The sequence below is a fragment of the Moschus berezovskii genome, chromosome Y (genome assembly GCF_049115385.1).
Source record: "Moschus berezovskii isolate FMDL1 chromosome Y, NW_MosBer_1.0, whole genome shotgun sequence".
NCBI classification, from domain to species: Eukaryota; Metazoa; Chordata; class Mammalia; order Artiodactyla; family Moschidae; genus Moschus; species Moschus berezovskii.
Window position 1 is genome coordinate 3,316,894 of NC_142489.1, and position 18,417 is coordinate 3,335,310.

An 18,417-nucleotide genomic window follows, 5' to 3' on the forward strand; every position below is an offset into this window, starting at 1 on the left:
CTCTCACATCCATACGTGACCACGGGAAAAACCATAGCCTTGACTAGATGGACCTTTGTCAGCAAAGTAACGTCTCTGCTTTTTAATATTCTGTCTAGGTCGGCCATAACTTTTCTTCCAAGGAGCAAACGTCTGTTAATTTCATGGCTGCAGTCACCATCCACAGTGATTTTGGAGCCCCCTAAAAATAAAATCTCTCACTGCTTCCACTGTTTTCCCATCTATTTGCCATGAAGTGATGGGACCAGATGCCACGAGTTTAGTTTTCTGAATGTTGAGCTTTAAGCCAACTCTTTCACTCTCCTCTTTCACTTTCATCAAGAGGCTCTTTAGTTCCTCTTCACTTTCTGCCATGAGGGTGGTGTCATCTGCGTATCTGAGGTTATTGATATTTCTCCCGGCAATCTTGATTCCAGCATGTGGTTCATTCAGCCCAGCGTTTCTCATGATGTAGTCTGCATGTAAGTATATAGACATGATAAATAGATTATAGATGGAGAAGGGAATGGCAACCCACTCCAGTTTTCTCGCCTGGAAAATTCCATGGACAGGGGAGCCTGGCGGGCTACAGTCCATGGGGTCGCAAAGAGTCAGACACAACTGAGCGACTAATACTAATACCAGAGATGATAAATAGATTATAGATGGTATAGATATATGATGATGTTGACATGATAAATAGATTGTAGATGGTAGAGATATATGATGATGTAGACATGATAAATATATTATAGATGGTAGAGATATATGATGATATAGACATGATAAATACATTATAGATGGTAGAGATATATGATGATATAGACATGATAAATACATTATAGATGGTAGAGATATATGATGATATAGACATGATAAATACATTATAGATGGTAGAGATATATGATGATATAGACATGATAAATACATTATAGATGGTAGAGATATATGATGATATAGACATGATAAATATATTATAGATGGTAGAGATATATGATGATATAGACATGATAAATATATTATAGATGGTACACAGATATGATGATATAGACTTGATAAATAGATTATAGATGGTACACAGATATGATGATATAGACTTGATAAATAGATTATAGATGGTACAGACATATCATGATATAGACTGGGTAAATAGATTATAGATGGTACAGATATACAGGTGAGCACATGTGGATGTCCATATGGTACAGATATACAGATGGATATAAAACTGAAGCTGTGTGTGTGCTGTGTCTTCAGTCATTCGCGAACCCACGGGCTGTAGCCCGCCAGGCTCCTCTGTCCTTGGGAGTCTCCATGCAAGAATACTGGAGGGGGCTGACATTCCATCCTCCAGGAGGTCTTATCGGCCCAGAGGTGGAACCCACGTCTCTTGCGTCTCCTGTATCGGCAGGCGGGTTCTTTGCCACCAGAGCCATCTGGGAAGGCCGTTAATCAGCTGTATCCCGACACAGCACAAAAAGTTTAAAGTCTGAAAAATAAGAGTGAAGCAGGTCGTCTCCAGTGGGGGAACCAGGAACACCCTGCCAGATCAAGGGGCCACTGAAGGAGGGAGATCCTGGGACCCCATCTGTGATAAGACTCCCTGAGACTTTCCTGCAAAACTCTGATCCTTCTAGACGGAGGGCTGTTCACAGAGAAATGGCCTTGGAGAAGCTGTTTCTGTTCATATGTGCAGAAAAAGAGACTTGAGACCACCACGGGCACCTCCCTGTGTGGACCCTGGGGAGGCATGGCCAGCTGACTCCAGAGTGCCAAGTGGATGGATCAGTTTTAGAGAAACCGGCTGGCTTGACTAGGGTTGCCCAGGTCGCTCAGGGGTTAAGAACCCACCTGCCAATGCAGGAGACCTGGGTTTGATCCCTGCGTTGGGAAGATCCTCTGGAGGAGGGCATGGCAACCCACTCCAGTGTTCTTGCCTGGAGAATCCCACGGACAGAGGAGCCTGGCAGGGCTACAGTCCATGGGGTTCCAAAGGGTTGGACACGACTGAGCGCCCAGGCACACCCCCTGACTTGACTGCATTAATAACCCACTCCTCCTGCCTGTTCCATAAACACAGGGGTGGCAGCCAGAGCAGAAACGATCTCATCAGTAACTTCTGCCGTTCCGATTTGTTGAATCCACAGAGTTGAAGGTGTTGCATAAATGAATCAACATCTATGTCTGAAGCTGCCCCGCTGGTGTCGATTTGCATAAGTGGGTAAGCTGTGACAAACGCAGAGTGTGAGCGGGCTGCAGTGGAGGAAAATCCTCGAGCAGCCCCAAGCACCTGGCTATTTGGAAACTGTGCTTCCCCCGCCTCCTCCAGGAAGGCTCCAGAAAGCCAGGAAGCCACGGGCTTCCCCAGTGGCTCAGATGGTCAAAGAATCCGCCTGTGATGCAAGAGTCTGGGTTCGATCCCTGGGTCCGGCAATTCCCCTGGAGGAGGGCACGGCAACCCACTCCAGTGTTCTCCCCTGGAGAATCCCGTGGACCGAGGACCTGGCAGGCTGCAGTCCACAGCGCTGCAGAGTCGGACACAGCTGAGCGATTTTCATGCAACCCACAAAGGCAAGAATTTCTGAGGGACACAGTCTTTGCCTAGGTGTGTGTTACAGCGGGACTGCAGTAAAGTCTTGTCTGACTTCAGCAAGCGCGTGAACTGAAGACAATCTTGTTGTTGATTTTTAGTCGCTAAGCTGTGTCTGACTCTTTTGCGAGTCCAAGGACTGTAGACCGCCAGGCTCCTCTGTCCGTGGGATTCTCCAGGCAAGAATATTGGAGTGGGTTGCCATGCTCTCCTCCAGGGGATCTTCCCAACACAGGGATGAAACTTTTGTCTCCTGTATTGGCAGGCGGGTGCTTTACCACTGAGCCACCAGGGAGAAATAAAAATGTTAACAGCTCAGTCTCGTCTGGGTCTCTGCAACCCGGTGGACTGTAGCCCGCCAGGCTGCTGTGTCCATGGGATTCTCCAGGCAAGAACACTGGAGTGGGTTGCCATGCCCTCCTCCAGGGGATCTTCCCCACCCAGGGGTAGAATCTGCATTGCCTACGTTGGCAGGCGATTTCTTTACCACTGAGCCACCTGGGAAGCCTGTTGAGGCCGTTACCTGTCAGCAGTTAGAACCCAGCGAGCACGCCGATTCCCCAAGCAGAGGAAACGCGCTGTTAGTCCCCTGGTTCATCGTCTGCACGCTGTGGCCCTCCCGCCTGGGGGTTGTGCTTTGGCTTTTAACGTCGCTGTCACAGCGGAGGTTGGGCCACTCGGATTCATTTGGAGCCAGGCTGACCCAGCGTGAATGAAGGGACGGGCGGAAGGGGGCTGAGGGAGCTGATGACCAAGAGCGCCTCCTTGCTTTCAAGGCAAGAGATTCCCTCTCAAAGGTGGCCTGCAGCCTTGTTGCGCAGGGGCCACGGGCAGAGTGCCAGCCACGTTCCTGGCGGTGCCAAGCGTCCGGCCAGCATTATCTGCCCAGTGAGTCTTCATTCCAAACCTTTGGCCACCTGATGCGAAGAGCTGACTCACTGGAAGAAACCCTGATGCTGGGAAAGATTGAAGGCGGGAGAAGAAGGGGACGACAGAGGACGAGATGGTTGGATGGCATCACTGACTCGACGGAGGTGAGTCTGAGCGAGCTCCGGGAGTTGGTGATGGACAGGGAGGCCTGTAAGGCTGCGGTCCGTGGGTCGCAGAGTTGAACATAACCAAGTGACTGTTATGACAACCGCCCAGGGGAGCAGGCACGTGGCTCAAGGGACACCACCCTGTGGACAGTGACACCATGGCCCTTCGAGGGGGTTGCTTATTTCAAGCAGAAGCCTGAAAGCAGGAGGCAGCCAGCCTCCAAATGCAGGGCTGGAAGGGGCCGTGTGCCTTCTGCGACCTCTGTTTACACAAAAACAACAGCAACAACAGAAAATCTCGTATTTCCTTTTGTGGGAAACCCACCTGCGTCTGGAGGAGCAGCCGGGTTTCCGCATTTCCGAAGGGCTGTCATCTCCGGCTCCAGCTGGAAGCCTTCCAGGCTGCCCTGTTGGGCATCAGGGCAGGCCGCCACCCCACCCCGGGAACTCTGACAGGTTGACCTGCCCCAGGAGGGTGCGGGGAGTCGGGGGTCCTGACAAAGGCAGACCCCCTCCCTCCATCCCGGGGTGTGGGGGGTGGGGGGGAGGTGAGGCCCTTCTGGGAGTCCAAGAAAAGAGGCTTGCATGCGTGTGTGTGTGCGTGCGCGCGCGTGAGCTATTTTCTCGTCCATAATAGAGAGCATCGTGGCGAGGTTAAATTAGAAAACTTCAATTAAGCCTTTCCAAAAAAAAAAAAAAAAAGACCATCTGCCGACCGATGACGGTGCAGGGGGGGCGGGTTGCGTGTAAACAAAAATGCCTGTGCCGGTGACAAACAAATGATCTTATCCATTGTATTGTGTTACAAATTAAAATTAGATTAAGCCACCTACACGGTACCTCCTCTGCATGTTCAATGGCCCGGCGCATCCGAGCGGCGCTCCGCACATATTGAAACCGGGCCGGAGGAGCCTCATTATCTGTGTAACGGCATCGCTAACCGAGCACAGCATAATCAAAGCCTCAGGGTACGTATTAATTATCCTTTTGAATAGTGATGAAATTTTAAAAACATCTCCTTTAGGCTCAGATCATCAGCAGATGAAACAAAGGCAACCACAGCTTGCGTCTGCAGCCCCGCATGTGTTTTTACATCTGTTCAGGATATTTCAATTTGAAACTCAACAAGCAGAGACGGCGATTAAAGAGGAACATGGAGACAGACGGGGGGGTGGAATGGGGAAGAGAGAGGGAATAAAGTATAAAACCCTGCAATAACAAATAGACTCCTCCCCACCACCACCAGCTCATCAACCAGAGAAGAAAATGAGGTTCCTTCCCAGAAAACGCACCGTTGCTCTATGAAGTGTCGGTAACGACTGGGATTCGAGTGCTAGAGTCGCCGGGCGAGGCGTCCACCTGTTACCTCCAGACCCGAGCGTGCACCCTCAAACCTGCAAGTCAGGGCCGCCTCCCAATGATTTTTGAGGTTGAGGCGCCAAATTCGCAGGATCCGTCAGCGGACTGTGCAATCTAAGCAGAACTAGAAAGCAACTGTGTGCTTCTCCAGTGGTTCAGTCGTGTCCGACTCTTTGCGACCCCGTGGACTGCAGCACGCCAGGCCTCCCTGTCCATCGTCAACTCCCAGAGCTTGCTCAAACTCATGTCCATCGAGCTGGGGATGCCATCCAACCATCGCATCCCCTGTCGTCCCCTTCTCCTCCCGCCTTCAATCTTTCCCAACATCAGGCTCTTTTCCAGTGTGTCAGCTCTTCATTTCAGGTGGTCAAAGTATTGGAGCTTCAGCTTCAACATCAGTCCCTGCAATGAACACTCAGAACGGATCTCCTTTAGGATGAACTGGTCGGATCTCCTTGCTGTCCAAGGGACTCTCAAGAGTCTTCTCCAACACTGCAGTTCAAAAGCATCAATTCTTCGTAGCTCAGCTTTCTTTATGGTCCAACTCTCACATCCATAATGACTACTAGAAGAACCATAGCCTTGACTAGACATACCTCTGTCAGCAAAGTAATGTCTCTGCTTTTTAATGTGCTGTCTGCTACGTCACTTCAGTCGTGTCTGACTCTGAGCGACCCCATAGACGGCAGCCCACCCAGCTCCCTCGTCCCTGGGATTCTCCAGGCAAGAACACTGGAGTGGGTTGCCATTTCCTTCTCCAATGCATGAAAGTGAAAAGTGAAAGTGAAGTTGCTCAGTCGTGTCCGACTCTTAGCGACCCCTGGACTGTAGCCCACCAGGCTCCTCCATCCACGGGATTTTCCAGGCAAGAGTACTGGAGTGGGGTGCCATTGCCTTCTCCAAATATGCTGTCTAGGTTGGCCATAACTTTTCTTCCAAGTGGCAAGCGTTTTTTAATTTCATGGCTGCAATCAGCATCCGCAGTGATTTTGGAGTCCAAAAAAATAGTCTGACACTGTTTCCACTGTTTCCCCATCTATTTCCCATGAAGTGATGGGACCAGGTGCCATGATCTCAGTTTTCTGAATGTTGAGCTTTAAGCCAACCTTTTCACTCTCCTCTTTCACTTTCATCAAGAGGCTCTTTAGTTCCTCTTCACTTTCTGCCATAAGGGTGGTGTCATCTGCGTATCTGAGGTGGTTGATATTTCTCCCGGCAATCTTGATTCCAGCTTGTGCTTCTTCCAGCCCAGCCTTTCTCATGATGTACTCTGCATACAAGTTAAATAAGCAGGGTGACAATACACAGCCTTCACGTCCTCCTCTCCCGATTTTGAACCAGTCCTTTGTTCCGGGTACGGTTCTAACTGTTGCTATTTGTCCTGCCCGCAGTTTTCTCAGGAAGCAACTCTGGGAGACCAGGAAGAGAACAGCCCCTGCTGTGAGATGGTTAGGGTGATGAGAGATGGGGTCTTTGGAAGTTGAGGGGATATTTCAATGGACTTCTGTGTGCTGGAGTGAAGGTTGGCGGACATGCAACCAGAATCCCTGCAGACCGAACTTGTTGGCATGGGATTGAAATGTAGGGCCTCGTGTTAAACCCTGAATGCTCACAAATACTGATTTGCTTTTTTTTTTTTTAAGGTGTTTTTTTTTTTTTTTTGATGTGGACTGTTTTAAAAGCCTTTCTTGAATTTACTACAGTATTATTTCTGCTTTATGCTTTGATTTTTTTGGCCATGAGGCATGTGGGACTCTTAGCTCCCTGACCAGGGATCGAATCCACATTCCTTGCATTGAAAGGTGAAGTCTTAACCTCTGGACAACCAGGGACGTCCCCGACTTGCTTTTAACTCCCTGTTTAAAGCAGTTAGGAGGGTGTCGTGAAATGGCAGCACCAAAAGTGGATTTTGGGGAAGATCATCCAGAAATGGGGGCTTCCCTGGTGGCTCAGATGGTAAAGAATCTGCCTACGATGAGGGGGACCTGGGTTCAATCCCTTGGTCAAGAAGTTTCCCTGGAGAAGGACGTGGCAAATCCACTCCAGCATTCTTGCCTGGAGAATCCCATGGACAAAGGAGCCTGGCGGGCTACAGTCCAGGGGGTCGCAAAGAGCGGGACATGACTGAGCAACGAATACTTTTCTACTTTCTTTATCCAGAAATCGAAAGGTAATCAAAAGCCATTTGAAGTGTACAACAGCTGTGTGACTGAAGGCGTCTTTGAAATGGCATTTGACAAAATGGCCTGTATATCACTGGGCGTGATGAGAGCTTAACCCCAAAACATAGTAAAAAATAAAATTCAGGGTCATTTTTAAAAGTCTCTGAACATGCTCTTCTGGACAACTGGAGATGAAAGAGTTCTTCCATTGTGCGTGCTGTGTGTTGTGATAAGTCACGCAGTCGCGTCTGACTCTTTGCGACCCCACGGACTGTAGCCCGCCAGGCTCCTCTGTCTGTGGGATTCTCCAGGCAAGAAGACTGGAGTGGGTTGCCATGCCCTCCTCCTGGGGATCTTCCCAACCCAGGGATCAAACCCAAGTCTCTTGCGTTGCAGGTGGATTCTCTTATCATCTGAGCCACCAGGGAAGCCCATGTCGAATCAATGTCCTAAGACAGTTGTGTGGCTTTAGTTGGTTATTTATCAGGTGGGGTGGATGGCCAGGAGATCTTTGGAAAACAAAAATTTGTTTTTTGCCGTTTCTGGAGACTAGAACTTGGAAATCAAGTTGTTGGCGAGGCTGGGCTCCCTCCAGAGGTTCCAGGAGAGGGTCCTTCCCGCCCCTTCCAGCTTCTGGGGGCTCCAAGTGTGTCCCTGGGCTTGTGGCCACCTCCCTCCCATCTCTGACTCCCTTGTTGCTTGGCCATGGAGAGTCAACATTGATGGTGGCAATGCAGCCAGGAGGATGGAGCTGGGAGGAGACAAGCAGACCTTGGTGAAGGACAAAAGTCAGTCTGCAGGTGATGGTCAATCCTTGTACCTTGGGTTCGAAATAGCCCTGGACTAAAACACTCCTGAAGTCAATGTGAATTCGTGTAGGCTGAGAATGTCCAATGCACAGGCCATCCAGACAACTCTATCTTACTCCAGCTCGCCAGGTGGGGAGTGGGGGCCACACAACAGACCAGGGTGACACCAGAATTGAACCCGATCAGGAGCACAGGTAAGACACAACCTCACAGGGTAGTCCCCTAGCTGACCCCAACCATACAGACCCAGTGGACACATCTGCTTGGGGTGGTCCCACAGCTGATAGTGACCCAACCACGTAGACGCAGTGGGCACATTTCCTTGGGATGGTCCCATAACTGGCCCCGACACGTGGACCCAAAGGGCACGTCTGCTCCTACTGGTCCCCTAGCTGACCCAATCCCCAGTGTGTCATTAGTTGGAAAGCTTCATGGGTAGAGAATCTTCTGAAAGGAATGCCTTAAACGTGGGGGGTCTTCACCCGAGTCCAGCATTGCCCAGAAACATCAAGGGCATCCTGATGTTATAAGTGAGTGTTAGTCACTCAGCCGTGCCCGACTCTTTGCAACCCCGCGGACTGCAGCCCATCAGGCTCCTCTGTCCATGAGATTTTCCAGGCAAGGATACTGGAGTGGGTTGCCATTTCCTTCTCCAGGGGATCTTCCCAACCCAGGAATCGAACCTGGGTCTCCTGCACTGCAGGCAGATTCTGTAGCAACTGAGCTACAAGGGAAGCCCTGACGTTATAAGGGGGGATATTTTTTACGTGTGTCTTTCTAAGAGGAGGTTCGACTTTTCAAGCATCTCACAGGGTTTTGTCTAAAGAAGCTTGAGATTTGCTACCCTTGGAAGCTGAGAGACTTTATAAAAGGAGGAGCTGCCATGATGGGGACTGGAGAGGACACAGCTTCTGAACCCAGCCTTTGGGTGACCCAGGAAGACAGCGGTCTGGCCAGATTAGCACCTCAGTGGTTACATCCACGAGCCTCTGGTCACACGACATTCTTATCCTGCGACCCAGGACACACAATCCCAGACAACGGTACCTTGTTCGGTTGTCCAGAATGACGGCCGCCAGAAAACGCATCCAGCCCCCAGACGATGAAACTCCAACTCCTCCCAGTCGAAACGCCCTGGAAATTCACTGTGATGGGCCCTCGGAATGACTACATTTATTTTTCTGTACACCGCCTTGATTTTTGTTTAATTGTGTCTTTTGCTCCCGGGCTGAAATTCTACGCCTCATTTCAGCCTTCAGCAGTTTGCACGGCTGAGAGATAAAGCTCCTAAAAATAGGGCTCTTCCAGCCAAAGTGCTGATGTTACTTTATCTCCTAAGGAATGAAGGTGGCAGAAGTGTAATTAAAAGGGCCCGGAGTACTCTGTCTTTGACTAACCTAAATAGCTATCAGGTTAACTTTAAGTTTCTCCGGATTACGGAAGGCTGTAGGACATGGATACCGTGTTCTCCCTTGCCACCAAAACAGATTGCCCAATTCCGGGGATAGGTGAAGAAAAGCGAGCTTGTCTGTGGGTTTCAAAATGACACTAGTGAAATATTCTTTGCACACGCAGAGAGACCGAACCACGCTCGGGCTGTGCAAGAAGCCACTCGGAAACGGCTGCAGTGATTCTCCCCGCGCTCACCCCAGTCTCGAAAGAGGCTTCAGCCGTGCTGTTTGATGGGAGCGTAACCGTTAATGCTTAAAATTGGATATTAGGTAATAAAAATAAACATTTCCCCTCCTGGATCGCTGTCTCTCTCTTTCTTTAAGTACCATGGCTATTTTTTTTCCCTCTCTCTCTCCCTCTTGCAGATCTGATATTCTGTTGATTTCTTCAGTGTGTGAGGATGAGAGAGTCTGGGATGAGTTTTCATGTTCGTTCTGGCTTCATAATATTTTCTTGTGAGATTTTGTTGGACGCCTTGATAAAAGCTCTGCTGTTTTATAACTTTGGGTTTTATGACTTCCCTTCAGCGTTGTTCCTGCATTCAGCCTGAGTTTTTGCTTGCTTGCTTTCTGTGTATTTATTTTTTTTTTCGCTTCCCTCCTTCTTTTTTCTTTCTTCTTTCTCTGTTCCTTCCTTCCTTCTTTTCTCTGTCTCTCCCCTCCTGTCTCTTTTTCTTCCTCCTGCTCTGGGCTTGCTTCCCTCTTTGCTCCTAATTCCCAACACAGTGTTGGCAAGTGAAGTTTTCCTAACCGTGGTACAAGAAGGCATGTCTTGTTTTTTTTCATTTCATGTGGATGAGCTGACCCATTGGACATTCTCTGTGGATACTTTTCTTCTGACTAGGGAAGATGCGTGAGCCCTAAGACAGAGTGTTGAAAAAAGTGAGGGATAAAGATGGAAATTATGTCCTTTAGCGCAAGGGAAGCAGCAGTAGGAGAAGAAGTAAACTAATGGGACAGCTCGTGGAGATACAAGTCTTCCAGGACCATCCCGCCTTCATCATCATCAGTATCAGCCCCAACGCCATCATCACCACCACCAGCACCACCAGCATCTTCACCACCATCAGCCGCAACTCCGTCACCAAAACCATTGTCACCACCACCAGCATCTTCAACACATTCGTCACCATCACCACCGGCACCACCATCACCTCGACCGTCACCTCCACCATCACCTCCACTGTCTGCATCAACGCCATCTGCACCATTATAGCATCATCACCATCACTCGCACCACCATCAGCAGCTTCTTCATCATGTTCCCCAGCACCACCATCACCTCCACCATCACCTCCACCATCAGCACCACCATCACCTCCACCATCAGCTCCACCATCACCTCCACCATCACCTCCACCGTCACCTCCATCATCAGCACCACCATCACCTCCACCATCACCTCCACCATCACCTCCACCATCACCTCCACCGTCACCTCCACCGTCTGCACCATGAGTCCATCACTCACACCACCATCAGCAGCTTCTTCATCATGTTCCCCAGTACCACCATCAGCACCACCATCACCTCCACCATCACCTCCACCATCACCTCCACCATCACCTCCACCGTCTGCACCATGAGTCCATCACTCACACCACCATCAGCAGCTTCTTCATCATGTTCCCCAGCACCACCATCAGCACCACCATCACCTCCACCATCACCTCCACCGTCACCTCCACCATCACCTCCACCATCACCTCCACCGTCACCTCCACCGTCTGCACCATGAGTCCATCACTCACACCACCATCAGCAGCTTCTTCATCATGTTCCCCAGCACCACCATCAGCACCACCATCACCTCCACCATCACCTCCACCGTCACCTCCACCATCACCTCCACCATCACCTCCACCGTCACCTCCACCGTCTGCACCATGAGTCCATCACTCACACCACCATCAGCAGCTTCTTCATCATGTTCCCCAGCACCACCATCAGCACCACCATCACCTCCACCATCAGCACCACCATCACCTCCACCATCAGCTCCACCATCACCTCCACCATCACCTCCACCGTCACCTCCACCGTCACCTCCACCGTCTGCACCATGAGTCCATCACTCGCACCACCATCAGCAGCTTCTCCATCATGTTCCCCAGTACCACCATCAGCACCACCATCACCTCCACCATCACCTCCACCATCACCTCCACCGTCTGCACCATGAGTCCATCACTCACATCACCATCAGCAGCTTCTTCATCATGTTCCCCAGCACCACCATCAGCACCACCATCACCTCCACCATCACCTCCACCGTCACCTCCACCGTCTGCACCATGAGTCCATCACTCGCACCACCATCAGCAGCTTCTCCATCATGTTCCCCAGCACCACCATCACCTCCACCATCACCTCCACCGTCAGCATCATCGCTGACAGCACCATCATGTTCCCCAGCACCACCATCACCTCCACCATCACCTCCACTGTTAGAAGCACCACCATCATGTTCCCCAGTACCACCATCAGCACCACCATCACCTCCACCATCACCTCCACCATCACCTCCACCATCACCTCCACCGTCACCTCCACCGTCAGCATCATCGCCGACAGCACCATCATGTTCCCCAGCACCACCATCACCTCCACCATCACCTCCACTGTTAGAAGCACCACCATCATGTTCCCCAGTACCACCATCAGCACCACCATCACCTCCACCATCACCTCCACCATCACCTCCACCGTCACCTCCACCGTCAGCATCATCGCCGACAGCACCATCATGTTCCCCAGCACCACCATCACCTCCACCATCACCTCCACTGTTAGAAGCACCACCATCATGTTCCCCAGAACCACCGTCAGCACCACCATCGCCTCCACCATCACCTCCACTGTCAGCATCATCGCCGTCAGCACCATCATAGCATCATCACCATCACTCGCACCACCATCAACAGCATCACCATCATGTTCCCCAGCACCACCATCACCTCCACTGTTAGCAGCATCACCACCGTCAGCACCACCATCACCTCCACCATCACCTCCCCCGTCACCTCCACCATCACCTCCACCATTAGCAGCATCACCATCATGTTCCCCAGCACGGCCGTCACCTCCACCATCAGAACCACCATCACCTCCACCATCACCTCCACCATCACCTCCACCATCACCTCCACCGTCAGCATCATCGCCGTCAGCACCATCATAGCATCATCACCATCACTCGCACCACCATCAGCAGCTCGTCACCATCACCATTCTTAATTATCACCATCACCACCATCGTCAGCATCCCCATCGCCACCACCATCACGTTCACCAGCATTACCATCGCCACCGTTAGCATTATGAATTATCACCAGCATCATCATCATTATTTTCCCCAGCATCCTCACCGCCGTCATCCCTGTCACCACCGTCACCACCACCTTCATCCTCACCACCGTCGTCACCACCGTCACCGCCCCCACCGTCGTCCCCAGCGCAACCACAGGACGACGACCATCTCCATGCATTTGGAGCACAAGCCTCAGCTGCCATGTGGCTCTCCAAGCTGCAAAGCTGAGTCATCTTGGGACTTCCCCGATGCCTCAGTCAGGAAAGAATCCACCTGCAATGCAGGAGCCCAGGGTTCGATCCCTGGGTCATGAAGATCCCCTGCAGAAGACAATAGCAACCCACTCTGGTATTCTTGCCTGGAGAATCCCATGGACAGAGGAGCCTGGTGGACTGCAGTCCGTGGGGGTCGCAATAGTTGGACATGACAATGACTAAACCACCAACCACAACACTTCCAAGAAGCCCTGTGGTTCTAGAGACCTCATGCCCAGACACTCTGATGCCCCCACCGAAATTCCTGCACTAGTCATCATTCAGAACCGCCTGTGAGTGTTAACATCTGAGCCTGGGAATCCTGGCTCACTGTCTCAGGTCTCCATGACAGTACAAATTTAACAGACTTTGCTTATTCATTTCATTTTTTTTATCATCTTTGCAGACAGCATCTCAGAACTTTGGGAAGTTGATGACCTGGCTGCTTGTGGACGTTGGGGAATGCAGCAATGCCTTCATTCTTTTTATTTCAATAGAGAGACTGTGGTTTTTGTCCTTGAGCTCAGAGCCAGGTTCCCAGGCCCTGGAAGCGGTCGCCTATGCACGCTGGGTCAGCTTCCGCACGACGGTCAGGAAACCCGGATGCGCGTTCGTGGCATGCCCTCTGCTGGGGAAATCCGAAGCTTCCCTCTCTTGCTTTCCGCTTCCCTACTTCCTGAGGCTGCTGGAGGGGGGATGGTTGCAAAGATAAGGCTGCGTTCTTAAAACAGGCTGGAGGACAAAAAACCCAGGTGTGCGTGGACCCGGCAATGCCACCGTGGTTGGGACCTGCAGAGAAGGCAGAGAAAAACTGTGAGGGCTGCTGGGGGCGATACTGTGACGCTCCTTATCCTAAAGAGAGACACAATCTGTGCAGGGAGAGATTGTGGAGCTCACAGCCAACTCTGACAGACCCAGTAATCCCCCGGCCCCTGGAAAGAAGTGGATGCTCATTGCATCACTTCCAAGCGCTGCTGCAGGAACAGCTGTGGGCTTCCCAAGTGTCTCAGTGGTAAAGAAGGCACCTTCCAGTGTGGGAGACACAGGAGACGCAGGTTTGATCCCTGACCTGGGAAGATCCCCTGGAGAAGGAAATGGAAAACCACTCCAGTATTCTTGCCTGGAAAATCCCATGGACAGAGGAGCCTGGTGGGCTACAGTCCACGGGGTCAGAGTCGAACACAAAACACTACCTTTGGGAAGGGACCCGCCTGCCAGTGCAGGAGATCTGGGTTTGAACCTTGGCTGGGGAAGAGCCCCTGGAGGAGGAAATGGCTATCCACCCCAGTACTCTTGCCTGGAGAATCCCAGTGATAGAGGAGCCTGGCGGGCTACAGTCCATTGACTCACAAAGCGTCAGACATGACGTAGCAACTGGACAAGAAAACAGCTACAGACACAGTAGCATAAACAGCACACACATTTCTAGTACCTAACAGTTCTAGGGGTGAGAGGTGGCAAACGGCGAAAGACAAGGTGTGTGCAGGGCTGGTCCCTTCGGGAGTTGAAGCTGTGTCCTTCCCTTTTCAGCTCCTAGAGGTTTGCAGCATGCCCTACTTGTGGTCTGATCCTGCTTCTTCGCAGGGCATCCCTGCAGCTTTGGTCCAGTCTTCACATGTCCTGACTCTGACCCTCCAACATCCCTATTATGAGGGGTGACATAGAGCCACGAGGATTATCTTTTCCTCTCAAGGGGCTTAATTCAATGACCTCTGTAAAGCCGCTATTCTCAGATACGTTAACACCAAGACATGCTAGACGTCAGGACATGAACACCCCTGGGGACATTACTCTGTCCCCACACGGGGGTCAGGAAGTGGTCCCTGAGGACATTGCTCTCCCCACATGGGGGTCAGGACGTGCTCCCTGAAGACATTACTCTCCCCACACAGGGTCAGGACATGCTCCCCGAGGACAATAGTCTCCCCACACGGGGGTCAGGACATGCTCCCTGAGGACATCACTCTCTCCACACGGGGGGTAAAGACGTGCTCCTTGAGGACATTACACTGTCCACAAGGGGTTCAGGACGTGCTCCCTGAGGACATCACTCTCCCCACATAGGGTTAGGACGTGCTCCCTGAGGACAATAGTCTCCCCACACGGGGGTCAGGACATGCTCCCTGAGGACATCACTCTCTCCACACAGGGGGTAAAGACGTGCTCCTTGAGGACATTACACTGTCCACAAGGGGTTCAGGACGTGCTCCCTGAGGACATTACTCTACCCACATAGGGTTAGGACGTGCTCCCTGAGGACAATTGTCTCCCCACACGGGGGTCAGGACATGCTCTTGAGGACATTAATCTCTACACACGGGGGTCAGGACGTGCTCCCTGAGGACATCACTCTCCCCACACAGGGGGTAAAGACGTGCTCCTTGAGGACATTACACTGTCCACAAGGGGTTCAGGACGTGTTCCCTGAGGACATTACTCTCCCCACATGGGGTTAGGACGTGCTCCCTGAGGACAATAGTCTCCCCACACGGGGGTCAGGACGTGCTCCCTGAGGACAATAGTCTCCCCACACGGGGGTCAGGACACGCTCCCTGAGAACATCACTCTCTCCACACAGGGGGTAAAGACGTGCTCCTTGAGGACATTACACTGTCCACAAGGGGTTCAGGACGTGTTCCCTGAGGACATTACTCTCCCCACATGGGGTTAGGACGTGCTCCCTGAGGACAATAGTCTCCCCACACGGGGGTCAGGACATGCTCCTGAGGACATTAATCTCTACACACGGGGGTCAGGACGTGCTCCCTGAGGACATCACTCTCCCCACACGGGGTTAGGACGTGGTCCCTGAGGACTATAGTCTCCCCACACGGGGGTCAGGACACACTCCCTAAGGACATCACTCTCTCCACACGGGGGGTAAAGACGTGCTCCTTGAGGACATTACACTGTCCACAAGGGGTTCAGGACGTGCTCCCTGAGGACATTGCTCTCCCCACACGGGGGTCACGACATGCTCCTGAGGACATTACTCTCTACACACGGGGGTCAGGACGTGGCCCCTGAGGAAATTTTTCTGTCCCCCACATAGGGGTCAGGACATGAGTGTCCTTTCAATGTCGTTCTGTCCACCACAAACATCTCTGAACTGAACGCTTTAGCCTGGCCGCCATTTTGACCTGAGGTGACCTTTCCGACACCCAGGGCTCATCCTTAGGGGCCTTCAGGGTACCTCATGGTGAAGGCCAAGCCTCCCAAGAAGGGGCTGAACCCGAGGGTCGGTGTGGGAAGAGCGGGGGTAGGAAGGGGGCAGGCACAGTTCCGGTGGACTTTGCTGGCACGCCCACCGATCAGCTCCTAGGTCTCAGGTCCCACCATCACCACAGCCAGCGTCCAGGAGGTTTCAGGTTCCAACACCCTTCCCTCATCCGCTTCCCTCCCCAGCTCCTCCAAGAGCTACACGTACAGCTATAGAGAAGTGTTACTAACTGAGGAGTGTCTGAGTCTTGGCGACCCCGCAGACTGCAGCCCGCAAGGCTCCTCCATCCATGGGATTCTGCAGGCAAGGATACTGGAGTACGTTGCCACGCCCTCCGCCAGGGCATCTTCCCGACCCGGGGATCAAACCTGCATCTCCTGCATAGGCAGATGGAGTCTTGGCCACCGAGCCACCTGGGAAGACCTCTGAAACAGCGGGACAGCTAAATGGCTGGGAAATGCACCCAAATTCCATCCCAAATTACCAGCAGAGGTTATTTCCACTCTGAGCAGAAAACCCTACTCTTGGTAGGGAAGGTTAACCCTGGAAGACTCGATACCCCGGGGGGAAGGAAACACCCTTGTTTCTGATTCGTATCCTGTTTATGAGTTTCCGTTGAGTTCCTGTTCTGGACCACAGGGGTGGGGCGAGGGTTACGGTTTAATTTCCTTTTCTCTCGTGCATCTGTAATTAAAAACCTGGAGGACAGAGGAAAGAAACCTCATACGGCCCCCCGCTCACGAAGACTCTAAGGAAGGGCGTTTTTTTTCCTCTTCTGCAATGGATCAGGGTTAAGTGATGCCCACACAGAACCCACAGCCCACGGGGAGACCGTCATCCCTGCGAGTGGAGCGGGATTGCCCAGCCTCGGACACACACGGCGGGCACACGTGGGAGGCCAGCTGACACGGAGCATGTGCCTTCTGGGACCCCGTTCCCCTCTGTGGAACCACGACCATCTCTTTCGTGAGTTTGACCGGTGAAAACAGAGAGGACAAAAGAAAACAACTGTTCTGACTTGTATTATCTACCATGTGGTGTTGTTCAGTCGCTCGGTCGTGTCTGACTCTCTGCGACCCCATGGACTGCAGCGCGCCAGGCCTCCCTGTCCATCACCGACTCCCGGAGTCCACCCAAACCCACGTGCATCAAGTGGGTGATGCCATCCAACCATCTCATCCTCTGCCGTCCCCTTCTCCTCCCGCCTTCAATCTTTCCCAGCAACAGGGTCTTCTCCACTGAGTCGGTTCTTTGCGTCAAGTGGCCAAAGGATTGGAGCTTCAGCTTCAGTCCTTCCAGTGAAATCTTCGGGGTTGACTTTCTTTACTCCACTGTTTAGTTTATTGAAATTTATTTTACACAGTTCCATGAATTTGGTCTGTGGAAGCGCGCACACACACAGACGCACACACACATTGCCCTGAGCCTTAAAACTAGACAGCCCACTGCAGGGGAGTGGTGTTTTTACCTGGAAGTACTCAACGCTTCCACCAACCCTTGGAATCTCGGACTGCCTTTGAAGGTAATGGCAACAATTATCTGAGCTTCATAAATACGGAATTACCCTGTAATGCTCCTGGTTATTAACCGGGGTATGGCTTTTAAAAAGAGACGTGTGTGTCATGGAGAGCCTTCACTGGAGGAATGAAATCAGTTCCTAGAGGTGGGAACGCAGCTTTGATGTCTCGGCTGCAGAGAACCGCATGGCGGGGAGCCAGCCCTGCTTGTTCGCGGCTGGAAAAGGTCCGGGAGAGGCTGAGGCCCCGGGGTTCCCTGCCTCTCCTCTGCGATGCTCCGTCTCTGATGGTCAGCAGGGAAGCAAAATCTCTCCTGATGAGCTGGGAGGGGAACACAGGAACACGGGCGTGCATAGATTTTCTTTTAGTTCAGAGGATGGGAAAAAGCTGGGGATGTCATGACTCAGAGAAAGAATAATGTCCCCAAGGATGTCTACGCCCTGGTCCCCGAGGGGTGGACAGAAGAGTCTCCCCAAGGTTCTCTGTCCCTCCCCATTTCTGGAGGCTGGAATCGGAGCTCAAGGAGTCAGCAAGGCTGGTTCCTCCCGAAACCTCTGTCTTCATCGTGTGGACGGCCGTCTCCTCCCCGAGTCCTCAGCCAGTCGCCCCTCTGTGTCTGCCTATGTCCTGACTTCTTATGAGGACCCCAGTCCTGTGGGGTCAGGACCCACCGTAGTGATCTCGTTTCACCTGCATTCCCTCTTTAGAGACACCCATCTCCAAATAGAG